Below are 27912 nucleotides of genomic sequence, written 5' to 3'. Positions count from 1 at the left end.
AGGTATACCTCTAACCTTCTGGGTTTCTATAGTGTTTTATATATCTTTCCTGGAAAATCTGTCCCTGATTCTAAATTATTTTTTAAAACTACAAGAACAAAGATCCGGTAGGTTTGACAGAATGTGTGTTAATTTCCTTTTTCTTTTGTGTAAGTTAAAGCCTGTCATCTGACTGGCTAATTGTCCTACAACTGAGAAAACTCCTTAGCCAAAGAATTTTTACAATCAAATCCTACTGTAAAATTAGAGAGAGAGAGAGAGAGAGAGAGAGAGGGAGAGAGAGAGAAGCAGTATGATTTACTATGGAGTTTATAGGGCATTTTAATTTATGCTATGCAGTGGATAGTGGATATATTCATTCAGGTGGCACAAGTCTACATATCTGTCACTATCTCTGAAATGCTTGTCTAGCCATAATTTTACAGGTCCTTAAAAACAGAATTGTCACAAACTCCTCAGTTCAACTCTCAACAGAATTTAATTGATAACATAGAATCCTGAGTGGCTGGCATGTGAGTGTCACCCAGCTATACAATTTCACAACTAATCAAGGAAGATGGGAATTCGAGTTGGCCTATTGTCTATTTGAATCTGTTTCTGGATGGAATCCAGCTGGCTCAAACGCAGCCCTGGAAAGTGATGTGGGCAGAAGATGGAAAAACATTTAAGCCAGAGAACCAGCACCTAAGATAGAGAATTGCCTGGCGGAGCTGTGGATTTGTTGCTGATTAGTTTGCTAAAATTTCTCAGTAACCAAAATGCAATTTTCTATCCCAATTGTCCTTAAAAAATCTATGAAGAGTAACAATAAATGCAAAATTGTACCTAATTAAGAGCTAATATTACATGACAAGATTTTAAGTGGTTCCAGAGCACCTATGAGAAGTAATAGGCCTATCACTGGAATAGTTAGGGAAAGAAAGTTCCATGGAGGGAAGGGGGTTGATTTTTCTTCAAGGATGGGTGAAATCTGGAAGTTCAGAAGCATGATGAGAGGACACTGTCAGCCTGGAAAACAGTAGGAGCAAATGCTTAGCAGTGGAAGTAAGTGATGTAAATTAGCTGCTGCACCGGCTTCACGAAGAGCAGAAAGCTTATGTGGAAAGTGGGGTGGTTCTAGTGGGAAAGATTATGCAGGTCCTCGGATGCTGATATTTTATTTAGACTGGGCGCTGTAGAAAGTTGAGAGATGGCTGTTTTAGGGTAAGAGCTGACATGGTGAACCGCGCGAAAGGGAGGTCGGTTTAACAGTGGTATGTAAGTTGAGTAGGAATAAGAAAGAGACAAAGAACAGAGCTCGATTTAGAAGCATAAGGTGATGCAGAATTGAATTAAAGTCCTTCCCCTTTTCCCCCACCACACCTTCTAATTTTAAGAAGTCTGTTTTATTTATTCAGGCCTGTTTTAAGGAAGAGCAGAGTTTGCCAGTAGCCGAGAATAATGTAATCTAGGTGGGGTGGGGGGAGGGCAAAATAAAGGCAAAGAGGTGGTGGGCAGCATGCTCCCTAAGGGCTAACTGATGTGCTCAACATCACATGGCTAGTGGTAGCCAAGCTCTAGAACCCAGACGTCCAATGTTTTTTTCCACTGAACCACCCTGACTCTTTTTCCTAACTATAATACTACTGCCATTATTCAGCAAATTTTATTTCATTGTTAGCAACATTTGAATTCATTACTTGCTCAGCATGAAATATGATTTACCTGAACCAATGAGGCAGCCGAGTGGTGTATTCTAAGCTTCCACAGGGGTTATAACAACGGAAAAAACAATTGTAGGAACACCTCCAATTCCACTTCTGAGACTACCGTCGTGGTTGATCAGAATGGTAGATCAACAGTGAGAAACAAAATGGCTATTGAAAATAACAATTGCTATACGTGAAGCACAATACAGGGTATTTCTCTCTGTTTTTTGTCTTAATTTTTGTGTTAAAAAAGTGACTCTGACCGAATATATTTTGACTACATTGACATTTTCCTGGCTTCCTCTCCACTTAATCTTTTTTTTTTTTTTTTTTTTTTTTTTTTTTTTTTTTTTTTTACACAAGGACCACACCTCTCTATTCAATATGTCTTTGTCTCTCTGAGGCAGGTCTGGAAGTTGAACATGTAGGAGTAGAATCCTGAATTGAAGTCGGGATTTAGATGGTCTGAAATTAAGTTTAGGAATAGCAGCTCATGTTCCATACCCCAATCTCCAAGCAACAACACTAGCCCATTGACCTAAGGGGGTACCAGATGAAGAGATCTGACCTGGTATTAAGCTTGGCAGCTAAGCCCAACTTTTGTGCTTGCGGCAGATGACGTTTATTGATCTAACTGTGGCGCTTGTGTATTATATCTTTTCCCCTTGGTTCATTAAACGGGATGTCTCATGAAGTACCAATTAAATCATTAGCCATTAATAGCTTTCAAATATAAACTGGCTCATACCAATTAGACCATCATGCATGGCAACCGTGAATGAGAAATGGATTACAGGTGCTGTTACTTAGGCTGGCATTTCTCCCATAGGAACCAGGGAACATGGTTCAGAAAATTCAGTTGAGTAAAATAAAACAGGCCAAAGTCTTCATTAAAAACTTGAATAGCACCCAAGTCTCTTTTGAGGAACCGAAATGCTGTCACGTCTCCACAGGTCAATGCTATTCCCACTTATTTCTAGTAATAAGACTACATTTTAATTCTAAATCTTGCTGACTCAAGTAGTGTATTCTTTCAATCATGCTGCCCCCCAACATCTAGTGCCAGAGTTTGAAATGGAAAATACAGTTTTCTATTTCTAATAAAATTACACCTAATCCTGGAAACTATGCCCTGATTTAGTACAAAGAAGTGACTAAAACTCTTATTATTTTGAAGAGGATCTTATTACGACGTATGTGGCTGAAACAAATAAAATAAAAGGGCAAAGGAAGAGGGGATAGAAAGAAAAGCAGGGGATGGGGAAACCTATCCCAAACCTTAAAATTAAGAATGATTTGTCTTTACGGTGAATGAAGAAGGGAGTGTCTATACCGTTTGTAAAATAAGTCATTCATACATTCTGCGAAGAGGTTGTCCAACTCTTCTACGGTGGAATTTAAAGGTTTATGGACAGAAGCAACTCAAATATTTCATTTCTTCTTGCCTCTAGATTCCCTTTTAATTATATGTCCCTCTCCATCAGCATTTTCTTAGTTGGAAGAAGAGAATTATAGGTATTCTGTAGAGGTAGTTTGTTATTCTGACTTGAAAATTTATTACGTCCCCAGAGTTTAAGAACACTAGACTTGTTATTTGGCCAACCATTTTCTTAACCTGACAGAAGATCCTTTTGATCCAAGGAGGAATATGTTATTAAGAAAAATCACAGTTGTGCATTCCATCTTATGTATCATTGATGATCAGGAAATTTGATTTCATGTTTAAATTATAAAGTATTATAAAGTTATCCCAGGCATAGTTATCAGTTTACAGATAACAGAGAAACATTTATTCCACAACGACCATTGTTACTTTGGAAATTTAGAGTGTGCAAAATGGAAATTCTACTTCCAGCACCCCCATTTTCTTATGTGGTGTCACCATTCCCCTGTTCCCTGGCTTTGATACATCAGTGTCACCTTTGTCACTTGTCCTCTATTTGACCAATCACCAAGTTGTTGATGCTGTTATTTTATCTCTTCATAATGTTTCCTACACCCATCCTTTCTTCATTCTCAACATCGTCACTGGGACTGGGCAACATTTTTTTTGTTTGTTTTGACCTTTGGTCTTTGTCTTGTTCCAATTGTCTTGTTGTCTCTCTTCTCTCTTTCTCTTTCTCACTCCCTCCATTCTTGAAAAGCCTATTGCTTAAACTTCCTAAGGTACATTTTAACTATAAAGTTCAACTTGTATACTTGAGATGTTGTGACACATCTAGAAGCTAGCTTAATGTAGCTCTGACGTGACATGCTTAATACAGAAGACAGAGAGTAGAGGCATCAGAGGACCACACTCTACTCTTCTTCTCTCTTCTTTCCCTCTATCACTCCTCTTTTCTCCCTCTCTCCCTTCCCTTCTTCCTTCTCCTCTTTGTCTAGTGCCCTCCTTCATTGTATTCCCAAAGCGCATCTATACAAATGCTCTGATTCAAAATGCTGTGTCTTGATTTGAAAATGACATACCTGGCTTAAGTCCAAGTCCTTGCTGAAGAGGAGCTTTCCACCATCTTGGAAAGATACAGCCCTGGGAACGCTTACTGTGGTAAAGCCCTGTGTTAAGCATCTTACTTTCATTATCTCACTTAACCTTTATAACAACCCTTTGTGGTAACCATATCTCCATTTTATAGAAAAGGAAACTGAATGAAAGAGAGGGTCAATAGGCCCCACACAGTTTGTAAAAGATAGAGAAGATTCACTGCTCTGATTCATCTGCTTATGATCTGGAGCAAAGTCTTGCCCAGCTAAGGTTCCCATTCCTCCAATAGGGGGCTCTGTTGATGTCCTTTTTATTGTATTAGACCTTAACAAGGGGTATTTAATCACCACATTCTTTGCATTACTATTAAACAGTTGCTGTGTGCATGTCTCCCCTCACAGCTAAATTAGATATTCCTTCAGGGCAAGGATGGTGTCCTTTATTATTTTGCATTCCTCTCCACGTTGGGACAGAAATGCACAGGAAGCTCTCAAATACATACAGAATAGACAAATTAACAAATCGATGGAGCTTTCTTAAGTCTGTTCCTTTTGGCTCTATTTAGATTCTATTTAGAAGGCACATTGTGGCCATTCCTTAGGGCATCAACTCAACGGCTAAAAAGTAGTTTAAGCTGTTTGACATTGAGTATATCCCCCAAATCTCTTTTACTAAGTATAGATATTATATACGAAAAAGATGGTGATAACACATGTGGAGACTTTAGGTGTCTCAAATAACAAATATTACATCACCTACGCTTTTATTCATCTGCTATATTCAGAACACTTCTTTTTCTTAGCAGCATGAAGCTTTCAAGAGGAAAAAAGAATCACATGATTTGCAGGGGCCTCTTTGCTGGGATGCACTTCTTATACATGAAAGTTAAAAAGCTGAAGTTTCAAGAATATCTGGATGCAATGCCAAGCACATCTGTTTACTCAGAACTTCTATTCAGGGGAAGATTGATTATTGGCAGGTGAAGGTTAAGGGGGAAGCTTTAAACTGGCAGGAAGTCTATTCAGAGGACATGTTACATTATAGAAAGGTGATTTTGGTGCTAAGCCATATTAGATATGAGTTTGAAGATAATATCCACAGGTGCATGCTTCTAAATTAATTTAATAAATGCACACTTGGCATGCAGTTAATCTTTTCTCACCATGACTCTGGTATAGCTGATATCTTAGAAGAGTCTAACTTTCAGTTTTATTTTAAATTACTATAGCAGGTGTTATACCAACATAACGTGAGCTACAACGACAAACCACAAAATTGGACAATAGACAAAACTCTCTGTAATTCAGATCTCTATTTTGTTTATTAGGAGTGTTCTAGTATATTGCTCAGAAAACTGGGACAGCTCTTAGGCTGGTATGTTTCGGGCTTCTTTCATCAAGGGAATGGATTCAGAGGGATTTTCTTGAGTTCTTGAGACAAACTTGGGTTTTTTATGAAGTGAAAAAGTTCATAGAGTATTAGCTTTATTCGCAGATGGGGAGAACTGTAACACAAGTCATAAAAAAACTAGTCAGGGTTTCAGTTCATTGTAGCAACAGAACTAGTATCTAGAAACAGCAATCTGTAGCCGAACTAAAGATCTGGGCAATGCCAATGACAACAAATAGATTAAAACTGAGGAGAACACAACAGAAGCAAAAATATGTGAAGGTAGGTAAAAATCTATGTCAGAGCCAGTAGCTCACGAACAGAAAAGTCAATGACGGTAGTTTTATAACGTACTCGGATATGTGAGAAAACAAGTCCCCGTCTGACTAATGGTACTCTTCCTCTTACAAAAATGTCGAGGCTTGCTCATGTGTTTACTACCCAGATGAACGTTAGAATCCATATTTTACTTTTAAGCAGAGTCATCCGGGCTCTTGCCGGTTCCTGAACTCTGTTCCCACCACCAGCCATCTAACCTTGTGTGAAAATTTGATTAGTGTCACACAAAATGTGGAGATTAATTTTGGGACACTTTACGTCCTACAATGAATTTTCTTTTTTCTTTTCTTTTCTTTGTTTTTTTTTTTTTTATTCAGAATCACAGTGTGTCTGTTCATTTCTTCAGCCTAGCAATTTAACATCAGTCTCACCCACTACAGTTAAGTGGTGACATGTCCCAGTCCCTGGGATTCACATTTTAAAACATGAAGAAATATGTCTCACAGATTTGTAGCTCTGTGGTTATAAAGAAAATCAGAGTATAAGAAAAAGTCCTACCTTTGAAGGTGAAGTAGAGACCTCCATTTTTTTTTTTTAAATTAACAAGGTTTAACACATTGTTGTGCAGTAGTACAAAGATCATATACTTTGGGGGCAGAGGGAGCTAGTTTAACTGAAGCAGCCGAGACGAAGTCAGGCAACATAACTGTTAATGAAAGTTCTATGCACGTGTTTACCGGGGACAGGGAGGGATCTCCAGAAAGGCCTCCTTGGCCTTTATGCTAGAGGAGTTTCTTTCCTCTCCCTGGCCTGGGGCAGGTGCACACCAGATGATCAGGCTTGGAAAGAATATCCTTTGATGTATCCCAAGATCCTGAAAACTGAAATTGAATGACCAGTGTCCACAGATATGTTTGGGAGGTGGCATTCAGTGCTTTGTTAGACAATATCTCAGTGAGCTGCCCTTCTGGGGAAAGGACACAGAGAGTAGGCTCGATGTTTGATGGTGGGTGCAGTTTGGGAAGAGAACCGAGCTCAGGCTGATTGCTTCCAGCGTTTTGTTAAATTTGCTTTGGAGGTGAAGGACAGCAAAGGTCCAAGCCCCTGGTTTTGTCTAAATGGTATCTCGCTTTACCAATTACTTCTGGAAGCTTGACCTGACTCCTACAATGTTTTGCCAAGTTATTATTTCTTTCTAAATAGTGGGCCAGAAGGAAGGAAGAGGAGCACATGACCCTTTGGTGAATTCCACTCCCTGCTGGGGTCCACCGCTCGGACCCTTTGTTCCCCCAGCGCTGCAGCCCAGTGCCTGCTCTTTATTATCCTTTAATGCAGGACCCAGGACTCTGCTCCTCCCTGCAAAGTGTATTCAACTGTCACCATTGTCCCCACAGATCCATTAACTCAGTTGCTCCATGCCAAAAGCAGCCACCCCTCCGTCTCCCTCTCCTACTTCCTCTGCCCTCCCTCTGTCTCCCTCTCCTTGCCCTCTCCATCTCTCCCCACCTCTCCCCGCCCCTGCTTTCGGTGAGAGTCTTACTCTCTTGATCTTTCTTCCCCTTCCCCCCCTGCTTTTGGTGGCAGAAAAGGCTACCTACAGACACACCGTAAATACATAAAATCAATGACTAACATAACTGAGATGAACACATTCACGCATCCTGGATCTATATCTGTGTACGCACCTATCAACCTCCTTTCTCTCCCATTTATTGCACATGCGCCAAGCCAGCGCTTTGTGTGTTTTCTCCACAACATCCTCAAGGTAAGTACTTCTGACTCTGTTTTACAGAGGAGGGGGCTGAAAGGCAAGTCACCGTCCAAGGCCACTCAGCTACTGAGCGATGGTCCCTGGATTAGAACACAAGTCCACCTGAACTGAAGACTGTACTCTCCCGCTTTCAAAATCATAGTTGAAATTTTATACCATGAGGGGCAGCTAATAGATGTAATTCCTACCATAGTTACAGAAAGCTGAAATAGATGGAGATTTGTCATTGTAATACTCAAACTTCATTTGGGGCAATAATTTTGCATTCTGTTTATGTGGAATTTGTTCTAAGCTACCCCAAAATACAACCACTCAAGTGTCATCATTTTGTTTTTCTTCTCTCTCACGGGGGGAGAAGACTCTTAGAGCTGGCAAACAGCTCTAAAGTGGGGTAACCAGAGAGAAAAGTGACTTGGATGTTTGAATGTCCCTGTGAACTAGTCAACACACAACTATTAGTGTCTTCCGTGGGAAATACAGGTAGATCAAGCCAGTCCCTGTCTTAGGAGACCTCCCCCTTCCTGAGGAGTCAAGAGAAAAATGGCAAAATAGAAAACAAGATAAAATCAAGGCGGTTGTGCTAAGTGCAACCCATACATAACGAATGGTCAGCTTCAAGGGAAGGAAAACATCCCTGGGAGATGTGGTAATCAGTGGAGGCTTCTTGGAAGAGATGGGACTTAAGCTGACAGTTTTGAAGGATGAAGTTAGAGAGATGATGTGTGTTCTACACAGTCTCACAAACATAGAACCCGAAGGAACAGTGCCCGTGAGGGCAGACCCTCATTTTGCAGACAAGCTAGCAAAGTAGAGTGGTTGCGGTAAGAGAAGAGACCAGGAAGCAGGGATGGGGGGTGGGGATGGGGTTGGTGTTGGGGGCTGGGGGGTGAGTTGAACTGGCCACTTGGGCTGCAGGGAAAAGGAGGTTTGGCTTGTACTTCTGTAAGGATTTGGTGGAAGACGCTGTCAGAAAGTTGGGACCAAGGAACAGATGGCCAGCATGTCATGTGAACTTCATTCTGTGAGTAATGAGGGTCCATGTAGTAGTTCTCAGCTCAGAAATGCTTTGATGGAAGCAGAGTTTTAGGAAGCTCAGTCTGGACCGGTGGATGGAAGAGGGAAATGGAGGCAGGCGGACCAGATAAGAGGCTGTTGTAACGATCCATGTGTGTGATGCAATCATTGTACTGGAGCGGTGGCTGTGGGCCAGATGTGGGAGATGTTTTAAAGGAAGGACTCACAGAATTTGACGACAGATTAGCTACGGGGGTGAGGGGGCTATTAGAGAGAAAAAAAAAACCCAACAGGCTAATTCCCCTCCTTCCTAGCATATTGAGATAGAATTGAAAATATTTTAAATAGGAAACACATTTCAGGACAAACTTTTTCCAAAAATATCTTCTTTCAAACGCCTCCCCCTGCCAGGGATCTAACCTAAAGTAAAGGTAAATTTACCATATGACCATAGAATTAATTTCATACATGGGCTTCTTTTCCCTCAAAGTCAATAATGGTGATAAAAATAATAATCTATTTAGAGTCAGCGCCTTAAACATTTTAATCCCCTTAAACATACTCCACACTCTCTACACAAAAATATTGTACAGGGAAAAAAGAACCAGATGTCCTGACCTGACCCACTGGTTGGCCTCAACCACATGGCAATGGGTGGAAAAGCTTAATACTCAGTGTCACAAAACTTGCTTTATAGATTCGTAATGTGTAAACCATTTTAAGTCTAAAATACAAAGGAAGCAAGCCCCTATGCATTCCCATATGGATATATAATTAGGAAAGGAAATGCAAAGTGTCACTCTTGACACTTGTCTCTACTATTAACTATTACAATGGAAATGACCACAACAATCTGCCCGCAGTCACATAAATTTCCTTAGAAGTGAACAGAGAGGAGCCCTTTTAGTTCTTTGATGAAGGTTCCCACTCACAACTTAGCATGAGCTCAGTGAATATTTGGATTGATGTATGTTAGTTTTCCACTCGACCATAAAAATGGATTTTGCAACTTACTGAATCAAGCTTTCAGATGGCTTTTCGCCTCTGAGATTCGTCACCTGACTGCGTGCCTAGATAGCAGGATGCATCAATAGTGCCAGTGGAGATCTGCACCCCCCCGGCCCCCCCCCCCAAAATCTGTTCCCCTTCACCGGGAGGGACAGCCTTGGTGCTCAAACACTTTTACAGCTGTTGCAATACTGATGGGAACTTCATGTGTGTTACCGGCGCAAGTGCTGTCAGGAAGAAACCAAATGTCAAACGGAGGTATGTAGAAGTCACCATAAATATGTCTCTGAATGTTTACCATCTGGAACCGTAGATTTAGATTTTGACAAGCAACTGGGTTTGCCCCGTGGGCACTGTCTTCTAAGCAGAGCCTCTTAGCTGTGCTAAGTAACTTCATCGTACTTTAGCCTTGTTGGGGGGATGGACACACCACTTTGCCTTCTCAAGGTGTGAATTTATTATTTCTCAACATTCCCTTTTTTGCTTCCATCCCGCCTAATCCTGCCTGCAATGGGCTTTTGGGGGGGGGGCGGGTTTCTTCCATATTGTCAAAGTCCTGGGCAGGCAGCCTGGTGGTCAGTCTGCGACATTAGCGACATATGCTTGTGGGGCTCCATGGCTAAATGAAACTTGCCTTTGTTAGATGCCATCACACTCATCTCCATCCTGTGAGCAGAAACTTTACTTTCTTCTGAAATACTTCCGTGAGAGTGAAAAATGGCATTGGTGGTCAGCACGATACCTGCTACATGCCGTGCGCGTAGTCCTAATCCTAACACAACCCCAGATATCAGTTTGCCTTTCTGTCTTTATTTTTCTAAGCCCCGGTTCCATTGTAAAGCCAAAGTGGAATGACTGGAATTCCAGAAGACTTCAGCTTATGAACTTAGTCCTATTTGGGTTATGTAATATTGGGAACCGGATAATACTCAGTCGTCATAGCTGCCTGCTTATTTATGAGGATAATTTCGCACTGAAGGGCTTTGAGACCAGAGAACACTGTGAATAACAACTACACACCATGCTGAAGCGTTGTTTTAATCAGAACTTTTAAAAAAGAAGATGAAATAATATCAACTGGCTGCAAAAAAAAATGTATAATGCAACCTGAAACATAATTTTACAAGCATCTTTAGGCAGTTGAATGAGTACAAAAATCACAAAGCACTAACCATAAATCCTGCTGTTCAGCCTATTAAACAGCTCCCATTTCAGAATAGCTTATATACAGTATTATTCATCAGATTTCTCACCTGCAGAGGGTAAGGACAGTGTTGGGTTTCTCTACCAAATGTGAGGGTCCGGTAGACACAAGAACTCTTGAGCACCACAGGTATACGGACATGAACATAGGAGGGCAAGTCTGTTAGAGTGCAGAAGAAGTAACTCATTGACTCCCCTAGCTCGGCCAAAAATTTTAAAAATGAAAATTTTATTTTTTGATCCCTGTAAAAATAAGGCGTCAGTTTGAAAGGCCTTTTTTATGCCACACACTAAACGTAGTGTATAAACCCCATTGTTACATTCGGCTCAACTTAATTTTGGTGGGTGCTTTTGGCAGACTGGTCCCATTAATAGCTACTCACATAGATGATGGCAACTCATTTTCTGTTGCTCCGGCACCGGATGACCATTCATTTCCAGTGACTAATTTATAATTAAAGCCTTTTTTTTTCAATGTTTGTTTATAACCCAGCCAGAAAATCTATTTCCATTTAATTAACACTTCAGATAGCCTGTTTGAAACCTATAAATGTCGTGACTTTAATGATCCATCACAGAGATGCTACTTTAGTTTTCAATGACTTGTAAAACTTTCACAAACAGATCTGCAAATGAATTCCCTCCATCTGCTTCCCTGCAGCTGCAAGAGGGATAAACTCCGTTTAAAGAGCATTTTCCTACTTCCTCCTTTTCTGCTTTTCTTCCAGCTCTGAGCATTTCTGTTTTAAAGCCGATCTATCAGCTGCTCAGAGGGCAGCCTCTTCTCTCAAGGAGTTTTCAGTCGCCAAATTGTGTTAAAAACACTTGGGTCCGTCATAAATCAGACATAATGCACGTTTTAAAAATCGGGCAAGGAAGCATTTCCACCTCTGCCGGCAACTCAGTAATAGACTCTTACGGGGAGCTTTATAAAGTGAGGCGTAAAATGCAACAGTTCGAAAGTGAATTTTAATTCTGAAAGCTAAAATAAATGCTCTCTCGGCCTGACGCGTCCTTTATGAACAATCCGTAGCTCCCGCTTCGGGTAGGTAAGGAGGGCATTAGAGAGTACGAATACCGCTCCAGAAGGCGTTTTCTCAGCTACACCTTCAAGAGCAAGGCATGGGGAGTGTTCGCTCTATAAAGACAGCCAAGCACCCAGCTCCTCACTGTTATCTGTCCACCGTACAATAGCAGCATTGATAGGAGAGCAACAACTGGCTTTGACAAGTGTGCTGTGCTAGCATTCCATTCAAAACTATGTTCAGAGAGAGAGGGAGAGAGAGAGAGAGAGAGAGAGGGAGGGAGGGAGGGAGGGAGGGAGAGAAGCATTCAATGTCTTTTACTTTACCTGAAAAAACTGCCTTTCTTGTGGCTGCAGCAAATGAATTCCTCCTCTGCTTCCAAAGGCAAAGTAGCTCTCTTGCCCGCAACTCTCACTTGGAGAAGACCACACAGCTCCAGCAAGACAGCCTCCCTGCTCCTAATCCCCACTCGAATGTGATGACACACACTAACCCCAACCATCTGGTGAAACACGTCCTCAAGCACTCAGCACGGTGGTGTGTCAAGACGGGCTGCCCAATCCAATTGCTGGGACTGGGTGTCTCTCACCGACTGGAGGCTGAGGGCAGGACTGAAACTGGAGGTCTGAGAACTCCCAGTCAAGTAACCTGAGATTTCAGAGAGAAAGGACGGCTATAAAGAGGGGAGGAGTGGGAGGTGCTAAAGAGAAGGTGGAGGGAATGAATTATTCTGGTGGCCAGTTGTGCGTTACTTTTCACAACTCCTTGTGCTCCCCCGGGAATGACTGGGACCCTCCCGGGGATGCACTGAAACACTAAAAACCTTTTCCTGGCCAACCTAGCGAGGGCAATCTTCTCAGTGAGGCACCCTCCCCGCACGCACCACCACCACCCCCAGGAGAGAAAAGATTCATCCTGCCATACTGATAAAGTGTTAATGTAGGAGCAGTTTGCACTGAAATGTGACATCTGCATTTTGAGATCTAAACTCCTACCTTCCTTTGATTAGATCATGGCTGCCTCCAACATTCCAGGGAGAAAAGGGGTGGGGGCACAGGGCTAAGAGCAGAAACTTGTCTATTCCCACGTACGGCTCTTCACCGTTTGCCACGGGCTGAACTTCAGAAATAGTCCACAAAAATCATTTTAGTTTCTACTCATGTAAAATAGCATGCACCCCCATAGATGAAGGTGGCTTTTTTAATCACTTGCTGCTTTCACAGACATCTCTTTGTAAAAGCACTTGGTACTAGAGGGCTGCACTCTGTCATTGATTATTTTTATTGGCTTCTAGTTAATTGCACTTATAATGTCCATATAGCTCAAGCAGCTCATTAACAATTTTGCTTTGAAATGTTTTCAATTTTTGGTCATTTCAATGTCTCTTTCTTATGTGCATTTCTTTCTTACTTTCTTTTCTTTTTTCTCTTTCTTTTTTCTTTCCTTTTTTTTTTTTTTTTTTTGAGTTCTCTGAACTGTTTTTACAGACCTAATTACTTTGATAGCAGTCTGAACCAGAAAATGGCTATACTTGTTACAGTGCTTTAAGGACATATCTGGCAATAAATTAATTGCTACAAATCTCACCATTTAAAATATGCCATCAGACTTCTAAGGAATTTTGATAATCTGAAAAAGAAAATAGGAGTTTGAAATATTAGCAACTCCCTGACAGTGTCTGTGGGGAGCCAACATTTTAAATATTGCACCTTTTGAATTTCTTTGAACAGGGATGGGTGTGCTGGCATAAAAGCCAGACAAAAAACCAAACCAAAACAAAACAACAAACTTTAGACTTACCCAAAGCATTAAAATCTAGACTACAACTGGCTATCTCACGTTTGGAATGCCAGCATCGCAAAGAGAATTATTTTAATAACTAGCAAAATTGACTTGACTGGCTTGTTTTTTTCCAGGAGTTTTTAATGTGATATTATATTAAGATACTTAAAAATTGCTCTTGGTGGAATGTTTTGAAGTACAGAATTAAGAACTATAATTTTCAGATTGTGATTTTTTTTTTCTGTAACTGGGCTGTAGAAAAGATGAGGGGAAAAAAAAGAATTAGAGGTCAGAGTTCTGATTCATTTGCTTAATTTCTTCCCAGAAGTGATTATGAGGTGTGTGTTTCACAATATATACTATATGTACTAAACCACTACTCCTAATCAGCTAAATCCAGATACATAATCAACACAGAAGCCTTCAACAATGGCAAGTGGCACCACAGGGCTAAGACTTCCCTTGGGCACCATAAAAATTTTAACAGTGGCAATTATTGCGAGGCAATTTTTTTCATTAAAAAAATTTTTTTTTCTTTTGGTTAATCCATCCAGACTCATGTCTGAAAATCTGGATTACCTCCACTGCATAGATTTTGAAGGCCCTGGAGACATTATTAAGGTAGTTTGCATTCTCTTAAACTGTAATTGAGTTACAAAAGTAAAACCTAAGAAACTATAAAGGTGTTGAATCATGTTTTATCAACCCTGTGCTTGTAACACACCTTCTGTAAGACATTCCCAAGTGATCCTGGCTCTGACCCACATTATTGTTGAAAGTGCCTTTTAACACAAACATTTTTATTCTGTTCTTGATTGTAAATCTTTTCATTAATTCCCAGCTACTATTTCCATTTTATTGATAACTTCAGCTATTTATACTGCTTAAAACTTGCTGCCAAATAAGAAAATACAAGTTGAGCCATCACTCCTGCTCATTTGCTATGAACCTAATTCTTGCTCTGTGCAGTGTCCGTAAACATCACCTTTCAAAAGTATCATAACATGAGTCTACAAGGACACATTTTTCTTTGGTTGATGCTCTGAAATGCTTTTGTTAAAGAAAATCAACTCAAACAAAAACCTGAAGCCGGTGCTGTAGGATAAGGTCCCAGCTTCCCTCTCCCTCTAGCCTGGTTCAGTGCTCAGCAGAGCGTCAGTTTAGAAGTTAAGAATTTTCCATTACCTCTCTTCCTTTCTCCTTGCCATCTGCAAACAGTTTATTTTTTAAGGAAAAAAAAAAGTGAAATTGATTCTGTTTTGAAAGATCTAAACCTAAAATACGGCACATTCTGGAAGATGACAGTCAGCATTTGAATGTGATGTTGATCAGGGTGAGGTTGTGTGCAGGGCGATTGGCTTCCTCGTAAGAATTAAGTCAGGACACTCCTAAAATGAGAGATTAATTGTAGGTAACGGTGATATTGAAAAATAGCCCCTCCTATTCTGTTCCCACAGTTAAAATGTCCCTTTACTTATTAGCTCCAATTAGTTTCCATGGTAACCGACCAGCCCTTGTAAACCCGCACTCGGAGCTCCACTCATCTTTGTCTAGACTGAGCTCGCCACCCTTCTTCCTCCACAGATGGCAGTTTAGCTGGGTCTATATCTATATTCATATCTCTCATGCACACATCACCGGCACACGAGTGCCCACATCACTTTATGACCAGTACAGTGGTGGCCACGGGAGGATGGAAATGGCATTTGGTCCCCGAGCTACAACGTGTGCATCCACCGCCACACTAATTTTTCCCCCTCTTGGTTATTGTTTCTTCCAGCCTTGTTCTATTATCAGCTGTTTGCTGCTTGTAATTTCTTTTCAGGGAAGCCAATACAGTATAATAAAAACCTCATTAAACAGAAACACCTATCAGCCTCAGAGAAAGGCCTAAACTACCCCTTTTTGTTTAAAGAATCATTAAAGTGAAAAAGAAAAACCACTTGTTTGTCATGCTTGAAGAAAAGAAAACAAAGCCAACAGAAAGGTTTACCAAGCCAGGGGGCTAATACGAAGATTTAGTGCACTTAAGACACCACGGTGCTTTTCCCCCTGGTGCTGCCAGTTGGCCAAGAATCCCAACAGAAGCATAGTAAACAAATCATCAGTGGGGCTGAGAGGGCCGGCGGCTCCAGTCACTTGGCGGGAAGAAAGGTAACTGGGTCCTGAGGAATCCTGGCTGTCACAGGCTGCCCTGTGCCACGGGGCTGGGAGCAAGCGATGCTGTTGGAGTCCCCAGAGGTTAGTGTGACCACAGAGGAATCTGATGGGGGGGTGGGGGGAGAGCTATCAGCAAACACTTGGAATTGCGAGAACGCGGAAAGTCATAAGCTCATGTACTTTGTGCTGATTTTACTTCTTTGGACATAACTTGAATTCTGTATTATGTTGAGGTAAACCATAAGAATTGGGAAGCCTCCAGCTGAGGAGCCAATCTTCTGTGATGGCCAGGTATAATCTCTGTAAGAGAAAGTCAAAAGGGTAGCTAGCATTGGATCTCTTTTTTTTTCCTATTACCTCTGCTAACCATCATCTTCCCAGCACCTATTTTGGCATACAAATAATGACTGAAAGAATAAGATTCCCCGATGCTGGTGAAATGTTTTATTCTTAAAATGGTTTCTGAAGTTGGCTTTGAGGTCATCTGTAAGTATCAGAAAAGAAAAAGTTCTGATCACCAATGCTTAATCTGATGGGATGTGTGAATCTGTGAAGCTCCCTTTCTTTGACGGTAACACTGCCTTGGGTTTTTTCCTTTGAAGCAAATGACAAATGTCGTCTAAAGGCCCACCGTGCTAGCAATATGTGTGTGACAACTAGCCCATTACTATTCATATCATATGAAGTGTCTGTAGATGCAGAATAAATCTTCTAATTTGGAACATCCTGCACTCAGGGCTACCCAGCTTCAGACGGTGACTTATTCTTCAACTATACTTCACTGCCTTTAGTCACATTGAAGCAAATCACTCTCAGAGAGAAGACACGATTGCTTGTTAAATGAAGTCACGTGCTACGCAACAAGCATCCAAGTTGCTCATGTTTTCAATGACTGCACGGCTATATCGGAGGTGGCACTGGAGCCAGTGGTAGCTTTCAAGCCAGACAAATGGTTTCATCACTGAGGGGAAGTTCTCTCCCGGAAGCACAAGCCTGCCTATGCCGAAAAGGGATATGTAGCTACCCTGCAAATCATTTGGGGAGGCTGAAATGAGGCGCTAAACCATTTAGGACAAAACAGTAACCCTCAAATGGGATAATTTGGTGAAATGGAGTGGATTCAATGATAAATGCAGAAAGGATGCAAAACATTTTTACAAATCTCTTTTAAACCCATCTTGTAGAAATTGGTACTTGAGTATTGGGTATTAGTCCTCATTGGAACAGATAAATAAGTTTAGAAGACATAATATAAGGAAGTATGGGTATCCAGTGAGAAGAAAATGTGACTTTCAGCAATAAAAATCTGGAAGAAAGGGTGGAGGGTGTTTCAGATGGAGTTTATCCTAAACCCAATGAGTCAAATAATGATCTTTCATTTGTAATATGAACATTCCTGAGTTAAGGTATGTAGCAGGGAAAAAAGGTAGAAAACTGGAAGCAGGGATAGACATGAGAAAAGTGAAGCTCAGGGAGGATCAGGCTAATGTCCAAGTCATTGGTGGACAGGGAATGAACCCCAAGATTCAATCTATCAGATCGTGTATTTTTCTCTCAATAGCAACATGCACTTTTATTAGGAACAAAATTAAGAACGGCGAAGATTGTCTTAAACTGGAGTGATTATGTTTCATTGGTGTTGCATTACAGAATTTGACAAGTTGCTGTGAGTTCAGAAGCATAAAATATCTTTGTCCATGCAGCATTTCTTCTTTAAGCCACTATAGTGGCTTAGCTGAGAAATGTCGGGCAAATGTAATTGTAAACGCAGCACAGCTCTTCTTAACAATTATTGGATAATATAATTTTTCTTGTGGCCCTGCTTTATTGTAAAAAGTGGGCTAGATCCAGGGCACATATCATCTAACTTTCTTACTTCCATTGAATGATATTAATGATTAATGATATTGATAAATGATATTGATAACAATTAATGATATTACTTGTGCGCTATGTATCCATGTTTCTATCGTCTTCTGTTGTTTTGGTTCAGTGATTATTGTTTTGCCACTATTTTTTTTCTTTTGTAAACTTATCTATGACTTACCTTTACATTTTAAGTTTTTAAGTAAATATCAGGAGAAGAATGAACTCAGGATCCTGATTGAGAGCCAATACAGTAAAACTTTGGATTGCAAGAATCTTGTTCTGTGAGTGTTCTGCAAGACGAGCAAACATTTCTAATAAATTTTAACTTGAGAAACCAGAGATGTCTTGCAATGTGAGTAGTGTGTGACACAGAACACCACATCATCACAACTGAGCCAATGGTTCTTCTCTCTCTCTCTCTCTCTCTCTCCCTTGCTGTGGGATTGTGGGTGATCCTCTCCCATGCTCAGATGCTCTGTCTCAGGCAGTGGTGTTTGGCAGAAATCAGTGATCTTTCAAAACGTTGGAAGGTGCCCAGTGATCTTCCAAAACTGGCATTAGTGTATGTTTTGTCACTTCAAAGCACCTATGGACAGCCCTTTGCTTTTCCATACAAGAGAAAGCTTAGGAATGTTTCCTTCATACTAGGTCAGGCTGCCTGCAGATATAGGCCCTTTCCTCTGCTGCCTTATTGCCAGTTACATTAAATACAGTAGATGACAAGAGTTTATTAATACTGTATTGTAGTCAACATCCATGTGAGTATATACGATGGCCCCCATGCAGAAAAAGATTCCATTGAGCCAATAGATAGCAGTGATTCTGTTAGTGACAGTGAAAGTCGTCCTACACGATACCCCTCCTTTCTCTTGTCTCCCTCACAATAGCCAGAAAAGTTTTCAAAAGTAAGTGCAAGTTAATTTATTTTTCTCTTTATTTTGTATTTTCTTTATTACTTTGTGTTATATTACAGTACTGTAATCATTTTTATATGAATATTCTAGGGTTGTGGAACGAATCATCTGAGCTTCTGTTATTTCTCATGGGGAAATTCTCTTTGATATACAAGTGCTTTGGATCACAAGCATGTTTCGGGACCAAATTATGCTCGCAGACCAAGGTTTTACGGTCCCTCTTCATTAATTTCCTAGACATTAGGCAAATAACAGGGACATAGGGACTGCCGTATGGCCCTAGTTAGGAAAATTCTCAGTTCGGGGTCTGATGTCCATTTCTTTCAAAATTAATATAACGTGAATCTCACTTTTCAACGTTTTGAAAGATCACTGATTTCTGCCAAACACCACTGCCTGAGACAGAGCATCTGAGCATGGGAGAGGATCACCCACAATCCCACAGCAAGGGAGAGAGAGAGAGAGAGAGAGAGAAGAACCATTGGCTCAGTTGTGATGATGTGGTGTTCTGTGTCACACACTACTCACATTGCAAGACATCTCTGGTTTCTCAAGTTAAAATTTATTAGAAATGTTTGCTCGTCTTGCAGAACACTCACAGAACAAGATTCTTGCAATCCAAAGTTTTACTGTATTGGCTCTCAATCAGGATCCTGAGTTCATTCTTCTCCTGATATTTACTTAAAAACTTAAAATGTAAAGGTAAGTCATAGATAAGTTTACAAAAGAAAAAAAATAGTGGCAAAACAATAATCACTGAACCAAAACAACAGAAGACGATAGAAACATGGATACATAGCGCACAAGTAATATCATTAAAAAACGTTAGTGAAAAAAAGGGGACCGGTTTCCTTCTTTCAGGACCCCAAGCCAATCCATTTTAAAACCGTAAACTCTTTGGGAACAGAAACTTGTCATATTCATTTTTGCATCCTTTCTGTCTAGAACTTAGCACAGTGCATTTACATAATAGATCTTCCAATCTATTTCCAATGCTACTGGATTGCTTGTCTTGCTAGAATTTACAGGTGCAGCTTCTTGAACGACGCAGCTCAGCTTGTTTGAGGAGATTAAGTTGTTAGTTAGCACGAAGGCCCTTACTTCTGACTGCATAACTGACCTGTGGAGTCCATAACTGTTCAAAAGCAGAGTGTAGTCCCTTGACACACTGTCCTCCCTCATTGTAAGGAAGGTAATCGTGTTCTAGTACTCACTTAACACTACTGGGAAGTAAGTACTCGGGTAAAAATTTCTAAGTAACAGATGGAAAACAGCTGCACATTCATTACCATTATAGTCTTTACCAAGAAACCAGAGCTTACAGATGTTAATAAAAAAAATGTTCATTTCCATGAACATATAGTTCTTTTAATGAGCAGCAATCTTCAGTTGCTTACTCAATGGACCGATGTAATTTCTACAAGCTAAATAAAAGCTTGGATTTTGTTAGATTGTTTAAGAAAGATAATCAACAAATTGACGTTCTTAACCTCTCCTTTTGCTAGTCTTTCTGATTCGTCAGACACTAGGACATGCACAACTGTACAAAATAGAAAACTCCACTTCCTTTTTTCTCTTGATGGTTGTAAAATGTGGTTTGCTTATTATTTTGACAACCACAATTTCTTTTGCATCAGCTAAGTTGCCTAGGAAAACTGTGGAAAGAGCAGTCACAATATTTTTGCAGTTGATTTTAGAGGCAGATTTGTCAAGCATCTTCCGACAAATCTCTTTTAAACAAAATAGGACACCTCTAAATCAGTGTTAACTCTTTCATGGGCTAAATAGCTCTTTCTGGTTTAGTGTAACAAAGGATTTGATTTTGAATGTATAAATCCTACAAACTAAAGTTGAAATTATTACTTGTTCTAATTAATTGCTTAACTGCTTCTAACACTTTAAAGGTTTATTACCATAATTCTTATTTATTTGAAAACAAATAGAATTAATTAAAAAAATCTATTCTCTGAGAGGATTTTTTTTTTGTATTTTATTTAAAAAATTTATTTAAATTCTCTTGGTAAACCTTGAAAGAACAGACATATCTTTTAATTTAAAGATAATGCTCTTTAGTCTTGCCTTCCCTTCCCCCACCCCCAAACTATCTTGTAAAAAGGACTGTTCCTTCTTCTAAATTCTTACCATAATAAAAATAATAATGGCTAATAGTCTTAGAACATTCACTGTTAGGTAGGCTTTTAATATATTCACCCTGGTTAACTTAATTCACCATCACAATACTCCAGTAAGGAAGCTACTATTATCTATATTTTACAGACAAGGGGAAGTTTAGAAATATAAAGTGCTCTGCTCAAGGTCAAACATTCAGTAAGAAGTAGATTCTGGATTTGGACTCCCACCTTTAGAATTTATATCAGTAATGAATTTGTTCTTGTTTCAACTCCCTAGTTCCTATTTATGAGAATTTTGAGGTGGTAAAGTCATTCATCAAAAGTCTCTCTCACTTTGCTACAGGTGCCCTGACCTCACTTTTTTTTAATGTTTATTTATTTTTGAGCAAGAAAGGGGGGCAGAGCAGACAGAGGAGGGGACAGAGGACCCGAAGCGAGCTCTGTGCTGACAGCAGAGAACGGAATGCGGGGCTTGAACTCAGGAACTGCGAGATTATGACCCTGAGCTGAGATCAAAAGTCTGGTGCTTAATAGACTGAGCCACCAGACACCCCCCGCATCCAGACACCATGTTTATGTGTGTGTCTAAAAAGTATAAGGATACCTTCTACAAGGAGAGGTTTTCTGTAAATGCTAGAAACAACTCGCCATTTTTGCTCTGAAATGAGAGACACAAATGACCCATAAAGAAGAACTTTCTTACAATGAAATCTGTCTCTTAGATCCAGGGGGAGGGATCTGAGGCCCCCCACTTCTCCAATCCAAGCACATGGGGGCACTTAGGACCCAGAAAGTGTTCAGGTTACATTGACTAGAGTTGTGGCACTGTGTTCAATTGCCTTCCCTGTACCAGGTCCCTGGTCAGCTTTCATTCTTCTAAGCCTCTGTATCTTTTGCAGGGCCTAATAGTGATATACATTTGATTTTTTAAAAAAAATATGGCAAGTAATCCCCATGGCATTTTTAATAAATCATTTTCAACTCTTTTCATTAATCCCAGGGGAATTTTAATTGGCATGCATTACTTTCTCAGGACAACAACATACATGATTTTCTGATGCTTCATTTGAACCCAAAGTGAGTTCTAATCCCCGAAAGATGTTTGATAATAGTTGCAACCACTGTGAACTCAATTATGGGATTAGAAATTAAATTTAAAAATAGCCAAAGGGTAAATGTAAAGAGTGCCAGCATTTTTTTAAAAGACTATCTAAGGTTTTCATTCCCCCCCCCCCCACCCCAGGAATGTTTTTTAAATGGTTTGTTAAAATGTTAAAAAAAGAAAACTTGATATGGTATGGGATCTTCCATTTTTATTACCTGGCTGTTTGAGTCCTAGGAAATTGATTAAACGTGCTCATTTGTTTTAAATATCTCTTCAGTGAAATACTTCATTTATCACAGACTCCTTTATTGACTTTTTTTTTTTAAGTTTTTCCTAGAGAAGATATATCAGAACCTTGATTTTCAAAGTGCTTCATGCACTTGGCAGTGGATATTTTAGCACTCGGCTCTAAAGTCATTAGAAAGATATTTTCCACAAAAAATCACTTGAATAAATTTAGAGTACTTTTTTGAGATGGTAATTCAAAATTAAATAAATTTGAAAGACGTTAATTCAGGGGAAATCTGTTTAGATTAGAGTAATTAGAGGGCATTAGAGTAATGCCCCCTACAGGACATCTACAGTAGAAAGTGCCACAATGTCACTCTAGAGAAGCTAGCAGAGGGTAGTGTTCCAAATCTCTGTCTTCCATCAGCTTTTAGAACAGAAATGTCAGCCAAGCATTTGCATTTTGTTACTCTGGAAAGCAGTAGTTTTTAAAAGGGGCCACTTAAAGTGTTTTATTATTCCTTTAAATGCTACTGTTATCTGATATTTACGGTATTATGTAATCATAAATATCAGACACTAAACCCAAAGTTTGCCATGGCTGCAAGGCAGGCAGTCGATCTGGAAAAAAATTTAAAAACTCATCAAGGCTCTATCTATGCTGTTTGAGTCTCCTGAAAATGAAATCAGTATAATATCGAGCTAAAAATAGAAGCCCAGTCTTCTGGAAGAGGGGAGGAAGATTGTTTAGACAATTTTTAACCTAACAACATTTGGTGTCTAAAACTCACCCAATACCAGGCACTGTAAATCTCACCTTGGATAGCTCTGAGAATCCTTGCAAAAACCTTGGAACTGTATGTATAATCTGAGGGTTATGAAGTGGAAATTCAGGGGAACTGAGCCTAACAGAAACTCTTAGCCGTGTTGACCTCTCTCATATCTGAAATTCCTCTGATGGAGATTCATCTGGCTTAATAGGTGTGGTTTTAAAAACAAAAACCTCCTGCCCTTTATTCTTCAGAGAAGAAATTTGCCAACTCACGAGAGGATATTAGAGCTTGCATGGGAGGGCGCTTCAGGGAGTGTGGTGTGGGAGGGCTGGCAGGAAAGAAAGACATCAAATCACGTCTTCCAAAGCTGTGCCTAGAACGGACCTTTTACCGAGCTAGGGAGCGACATTCCTCAGTACTGCATAATGTGGTTACAGTACAGATCAGTTGGGCCCTGACACTTGTCTCCAAGATAACCACACTGTATCATTGGGAAAAAATGTCTTCTCTCGTCTTTCTTTTCTTCTTTCGAACTCGCCCCTTCAGTGGTTCTTGGGGACCAAATTCAGCAGACCCCTGCTAGTGATAATACTATGAAGAAAAATATAAAGTTGAAGGAAAGTGTCCATCATATGAGAAAAAATGAGACGGCCATCACCTAATACATCCTTGTGGTATACACTCAGCGTGGTATATGCTTCCATTTGAAACTTTATGCTTGCAACCCACAATATATAAAATATAAAAAACTCATTCTATGATTATAAGATGTATCAAAAATAGTAATTCCTAGGCGTGCCTGGGTGAGTCAGTCGGTTAAGCATCCGACTGTGGTTCAGGCCATCATGATCTCACAGTTCGTGAGTTCGAGCCCCATGTTTGGCTCTCCACTCTCAATGCGGAGCCGCTTAAGATCCTCTGTCTCCCTCTCTCTCTTCCCTTCGCCAGCTTGTGGGTGCTCTCTCTCTGTCAAAAATAAATATTTTGGGGGACGCCTGGGTGGCTCAGTCGGTTAAGAGACCAACTTCAGCTCAGGTCATGATCTCGCTGTTTGTGAGTTTGAGCCCCAAATTGGGCTCTGTGCTGACAGCTCAGAGCCTGGAACTTGTTTCAGATTCTATGTCTCCCTCTCTCTCTTCCTGTTGCCCACTCATGCTCTGTCTCTCTCTCTCCCCCTCTCAAAAATAAATAATAAACATTAAAAAAATTTTTAAAAATAAAGTTAAAAACATAAATATTAAAAAAAAATTAGTAATTCCTAGTACACAACAGAGAGCAAAGGCCGAAAAGAGGACACACATTTAAATTGAATGACAAAAAAAAAAAAAATCCTTTTAGAGTACTTCTGGGACTGTAAATGTAATCAATTTGGAGATACTATCAGAAATATGAATTTTGGTTTCTTTGTGGATACCCAGTGCAGAGCAAGGTCCTATGCAGTCGAGGAAAAAAGGACTCATGGGAAGAGTCAAGAGGGGAGGAAGGCTTATGAAGTAGGTTCATGAGGCAGGAGCTGGAAGGGAAACGGGAAACAGAGTCAGAGAGAGAGATCATAGTTTGAGGTCTCACTAATGGGAGAAGGCTCAGAATTCAAGTGGATTGGCAAGAGGTCAAGTGTCATGGTGAGGTAGAGGTCTAAGTTGGCAGGAGGGAATGCGGTTGTAGTACGGACGCTTGGATTGGATTTGGGGGTTCTTGATGATTGGAGAAAAAAAGACATTCCAGGCCGGGAGAGCAGAAAACCATTGCAGAATCTGGAAGAAGTGTGCGTGTTTACCTAATCAGCATAAGGTGGCTGCCGGCCTGGAGGCTTTCTTCATTCTGCGCTGATATCAAACACTTGCCTTGAAATAGCAGATAAGGACTAAGAGGATCAGGAATTTTTGCACAGACTGGAATAATGCTCCTGGACAGGAGCTTGTAATGAGAGCAGCAAATGCTGTTCTCCAGTAAGCATGACTCTAAGAGCTGGGAGTGAGGTCTAAAAGTTATACTGCAGGCACATATCCAGAACATATACACTCTTCTGCTGATCTGTAGAACTTCTGTCTACCCTGAAAAGTCCTGCTCAGGTGTCACTTCTGAGGATATTTTCTAACCTCATAGACAGACAGAATCCTGGCTTTCTTTTCAGTACTTACTTCATTCATACTTCTGTTATCATACTTAATGAGGCAATAACATAATGATCTGCAGGCATCGTTGTCTCTTTTATTGAGACAGTAACCTCAGGGATGTATCTAATGTTTCCCCACTCTTCAGTGCGCATGGCAATGAATACCCATGACACCTACCCCCTGGGGCCTCTCTGAAGTTCTTTCCATTAACAAGTGGCAGTTCCTTGACAGCTGTCTCACTCCTGGGATTGGCAGGAATGGGCTTCTCAGAAGGAAGAATATTGCGAATAATGCTGCTGCTTTGATATCTTTCAAATGTTGCCCTATTAGGAGCACTACCCCATTTAGGAGCGATTGATGTCGGGCATAATGAAAAGGAAACAAACACTAATATGGGAAGCAAATAATCTACATTCTAGTTCAGCTCTGCTACCTGTTGTTTGAGCTATGCTGATGAGTTACTGCACATGCCTGGGATTTGGTTTTGCCATCCATGAAATGGGAATGTTTCAGTGCTTCACGGTATACTTTATTTATTAAAAAAAAATGTTTTGTTTGTTTACTTTTGAGAGACAGAGAGAGAGAGGGAGAGAGAGAAAGAGAGAAAGACTGAGTGGGGGAGGGGCAGAGAGAGGGAGATACAGAGTCCAAAGCAGCCCAGGAAGGGAGGCTTATAGGAGGGAGTGGGGTGGGGAAAGGGCAGGGAGGAGAGGAGAGGTAGAACAGGAAGGCGAGTCATAAAAATGAAAGAAGGAAGGATAGGCTGTTTGACAATTCTATCCTTCTTGACTTATTTTTCCCAATGCCCTTTAATCTCTAAATTATTCACTGCTTGCTCTTAGGCATTTTTAAAGCATTTAAAAAGAACAATTCAAATTAATTTTAAACAAAAATTTTAATGCTTTTATTATTTATTTTTGAGAGAGAGACAGAATGCGAGCGGGGTGGGCGTAGGGCAGAGAGAGAGGGAACACAGAATCCAAAGCAGGCTCCAAGCTCTGAGCTGTCAGCGCAGAGCCCAATGTGGGATTCAAACCCATGAGCTGGGAGATCATGACCTGAGCCAAAGTCGGACGCTTAACCTATTGAGTCATCTAGGTGCCCCCGAACAATTCAAATTGTTAAAATGAACCAGTGTGGAAGCAGGGTTGCTTCACCCAGTTTTATGACGGGAACATTTGAAATGTTGCAAGGTATTAAATGGATTAGCTCATTGACGCCTTAGAGCAGAGAAGAAACCCTTCCCAGAACCCAGGTCTGTGAACCCTTGTGTGATATTCTGCCACTCTCCTGCTGATGCCTTCATTTCTTCTAAGGGCAGAAATGGAAAGTTCAATGTTTCAAGGTTCATCTGTGTGGTAGCATGTATCAGCACTCTGTTCTTTCTTATGGCCAAATAATATTCTGTCGTATGGATGTGCCATATTTTGTCTATCGATTCATCTGCTGATGGACATTTGGGTTGCTTTTAGCTTTTAGTTATTGCGAATAGTGCTATGAATGTTCATGTACAAGCTTCCCTAAGCTAGAAATCAGATTGGTGATGCCAGGGGCTGGGGGAGGAAGAGTGGGGAATGACTGCTGAACGCACTCAGGATTTCCTTTTGGGCTGATGAAATTTTTCTCAGGTTAACAATGGGATTGCATAGCATTTTATATACACTTGATGCCGCTGAATTGTGCATTTGATAAATGTTACATTATGGGGCCCCTGGTGGCTCAGACAGTTAAGCATCTGACTCTTGATTTCAGCTCAGGTAATGATCTCACGGGTTTGTGAGTTTGAGCCCTGCATTGAGCTGTGCACTGACAGTGTGGAGCCTGCTTGGGATTCTGTCTGTCTGTCTGTCTCTCTCTCTGCTCCTCCCTTGCTCATTCTCTCTCTCTCTTTCAAAATAAATAAACTTAAAATAAAATTAAATAAATAAATAAATAAATAAATGTTACATTATGTGTATTTTACAATAAAGAAAATACGAAGGAGTGGCTCACTTTTTCATCTCTGTCAGAAGAACCATTTCCCTTCTCGCTCCTACCACCTGTCCCTTGCCTGGACAACTTTCTCTTACTAAAGTAAAGCTTTGTCTCTGGGCAGCACTGGGACTGTGTTTGAAACTGGAGGCAGAAAATACGCAAAGCAGCCAACTTTACAGCAGAGCTTACCCGGCCTGGACAGTTCATAGAAAGTCACCTTGTAAAACCCACCCAATGCCATCTCCACATCGGTTCTCCTTCATCTCTCTTCACTTTGCTGAAATCTTCCACAATTTCTATTAAAACTGTTCCTCAAGTGCAAGTAACCGTCGTCTCATTCCAGCTTTCCCTACCTTTGACACCAGGCACACACACATCCTGCACTTGAAGCCCCCCATGCCTCCTTTCCCCTTGCTTTGGGAATAGGAAATTACCTACATGGTTCTGTGAGCTGCTACATGCACAGATCTTCATCCAGGAGAGCAGCTAGGCAGAAAGCCCAGCCGCAAGATTCTTAAGGATGAGTAATTTTACACACGTTGCCAGTAGACATAGAAGACAGAGATCTGTCCTCCTCAGTTATTAGGAGTTAATAGTACATCAGACCTGGGAACCAGGCACAGAGTTCCTTACCAGCCCCCCCCCCCCAAGTTTTCTTGAGAAAAGTCACCGTAAAACTAGTTAGCCCTTTGTTTCTCAATGTTTGCATTTATCTGCCGATTGGGATGAGACTTCTTTTGTTTCTGAGGAGGTTTTTGCATTTTTGTTTTGAACTACTATGGGTAATATTTTTCACTCTGCCTAATAATTAGAACAAAAGTAGTGATAAGATTATGAAAGAGGGGTGCCTGGGTGGCTCATTCGGTTCAGCAACTGACCCCTCGTTTCAGCTCAGGTCATGATCCCAGGGTCAGGGGGTAGAGTTCCGCATTGGGTTCCATGCTAAATATGGAGCCTGCTTCAGATTCTCTCTCTCTTCTTCTCTCCCTCCCCCTCTCT

General features: G+C 40.6%; 1 protein-coding gene across 1 annotated transcript in view; it reads right to left on the bottom strand.

Moving 5' to 3' along the window:
• The window catches only part of SULF1 (sulfatase 1), a 178575-nt gene extending 166091 nt beyond the window's left edge, over nt 1–12484 (bottom strand). Inside the window, exon 1 of the mRNA XM_047842721.1 lies at nt 12186–12484. The gene's annotated coding sequence lies outside the window, so the exon portion shown is untranslated. The remainder of the gene's footprint in view (nt 1–12185) is intronic.
• Between the last annotated feature and the right edge of the window lie 15428 nt (nt 12485–27912).

The sequence above is a fragment of the Prionailurus viverrinus genome, chromosome F2 (assembly GCF_022837055.1).
Source record: "Prionailurus viverrinus isolate Anna chromosome F2, UM_Priviv_1.0, whole genome shotgun sequence".
In the NCBI taxonomy this organism is placed as follows: domain Eukaryota; kingdom Metazoa; phylum Chordata; class Mammalia; order Carnivora; family Felidae; genus Prionailurus; species Prionailurus viverrinus.
The sequence above is the reverse complement of the archived record's forward strand: the minus strand, read 5'-3'. Positions and strand labels throughout refer to the sequence as shown.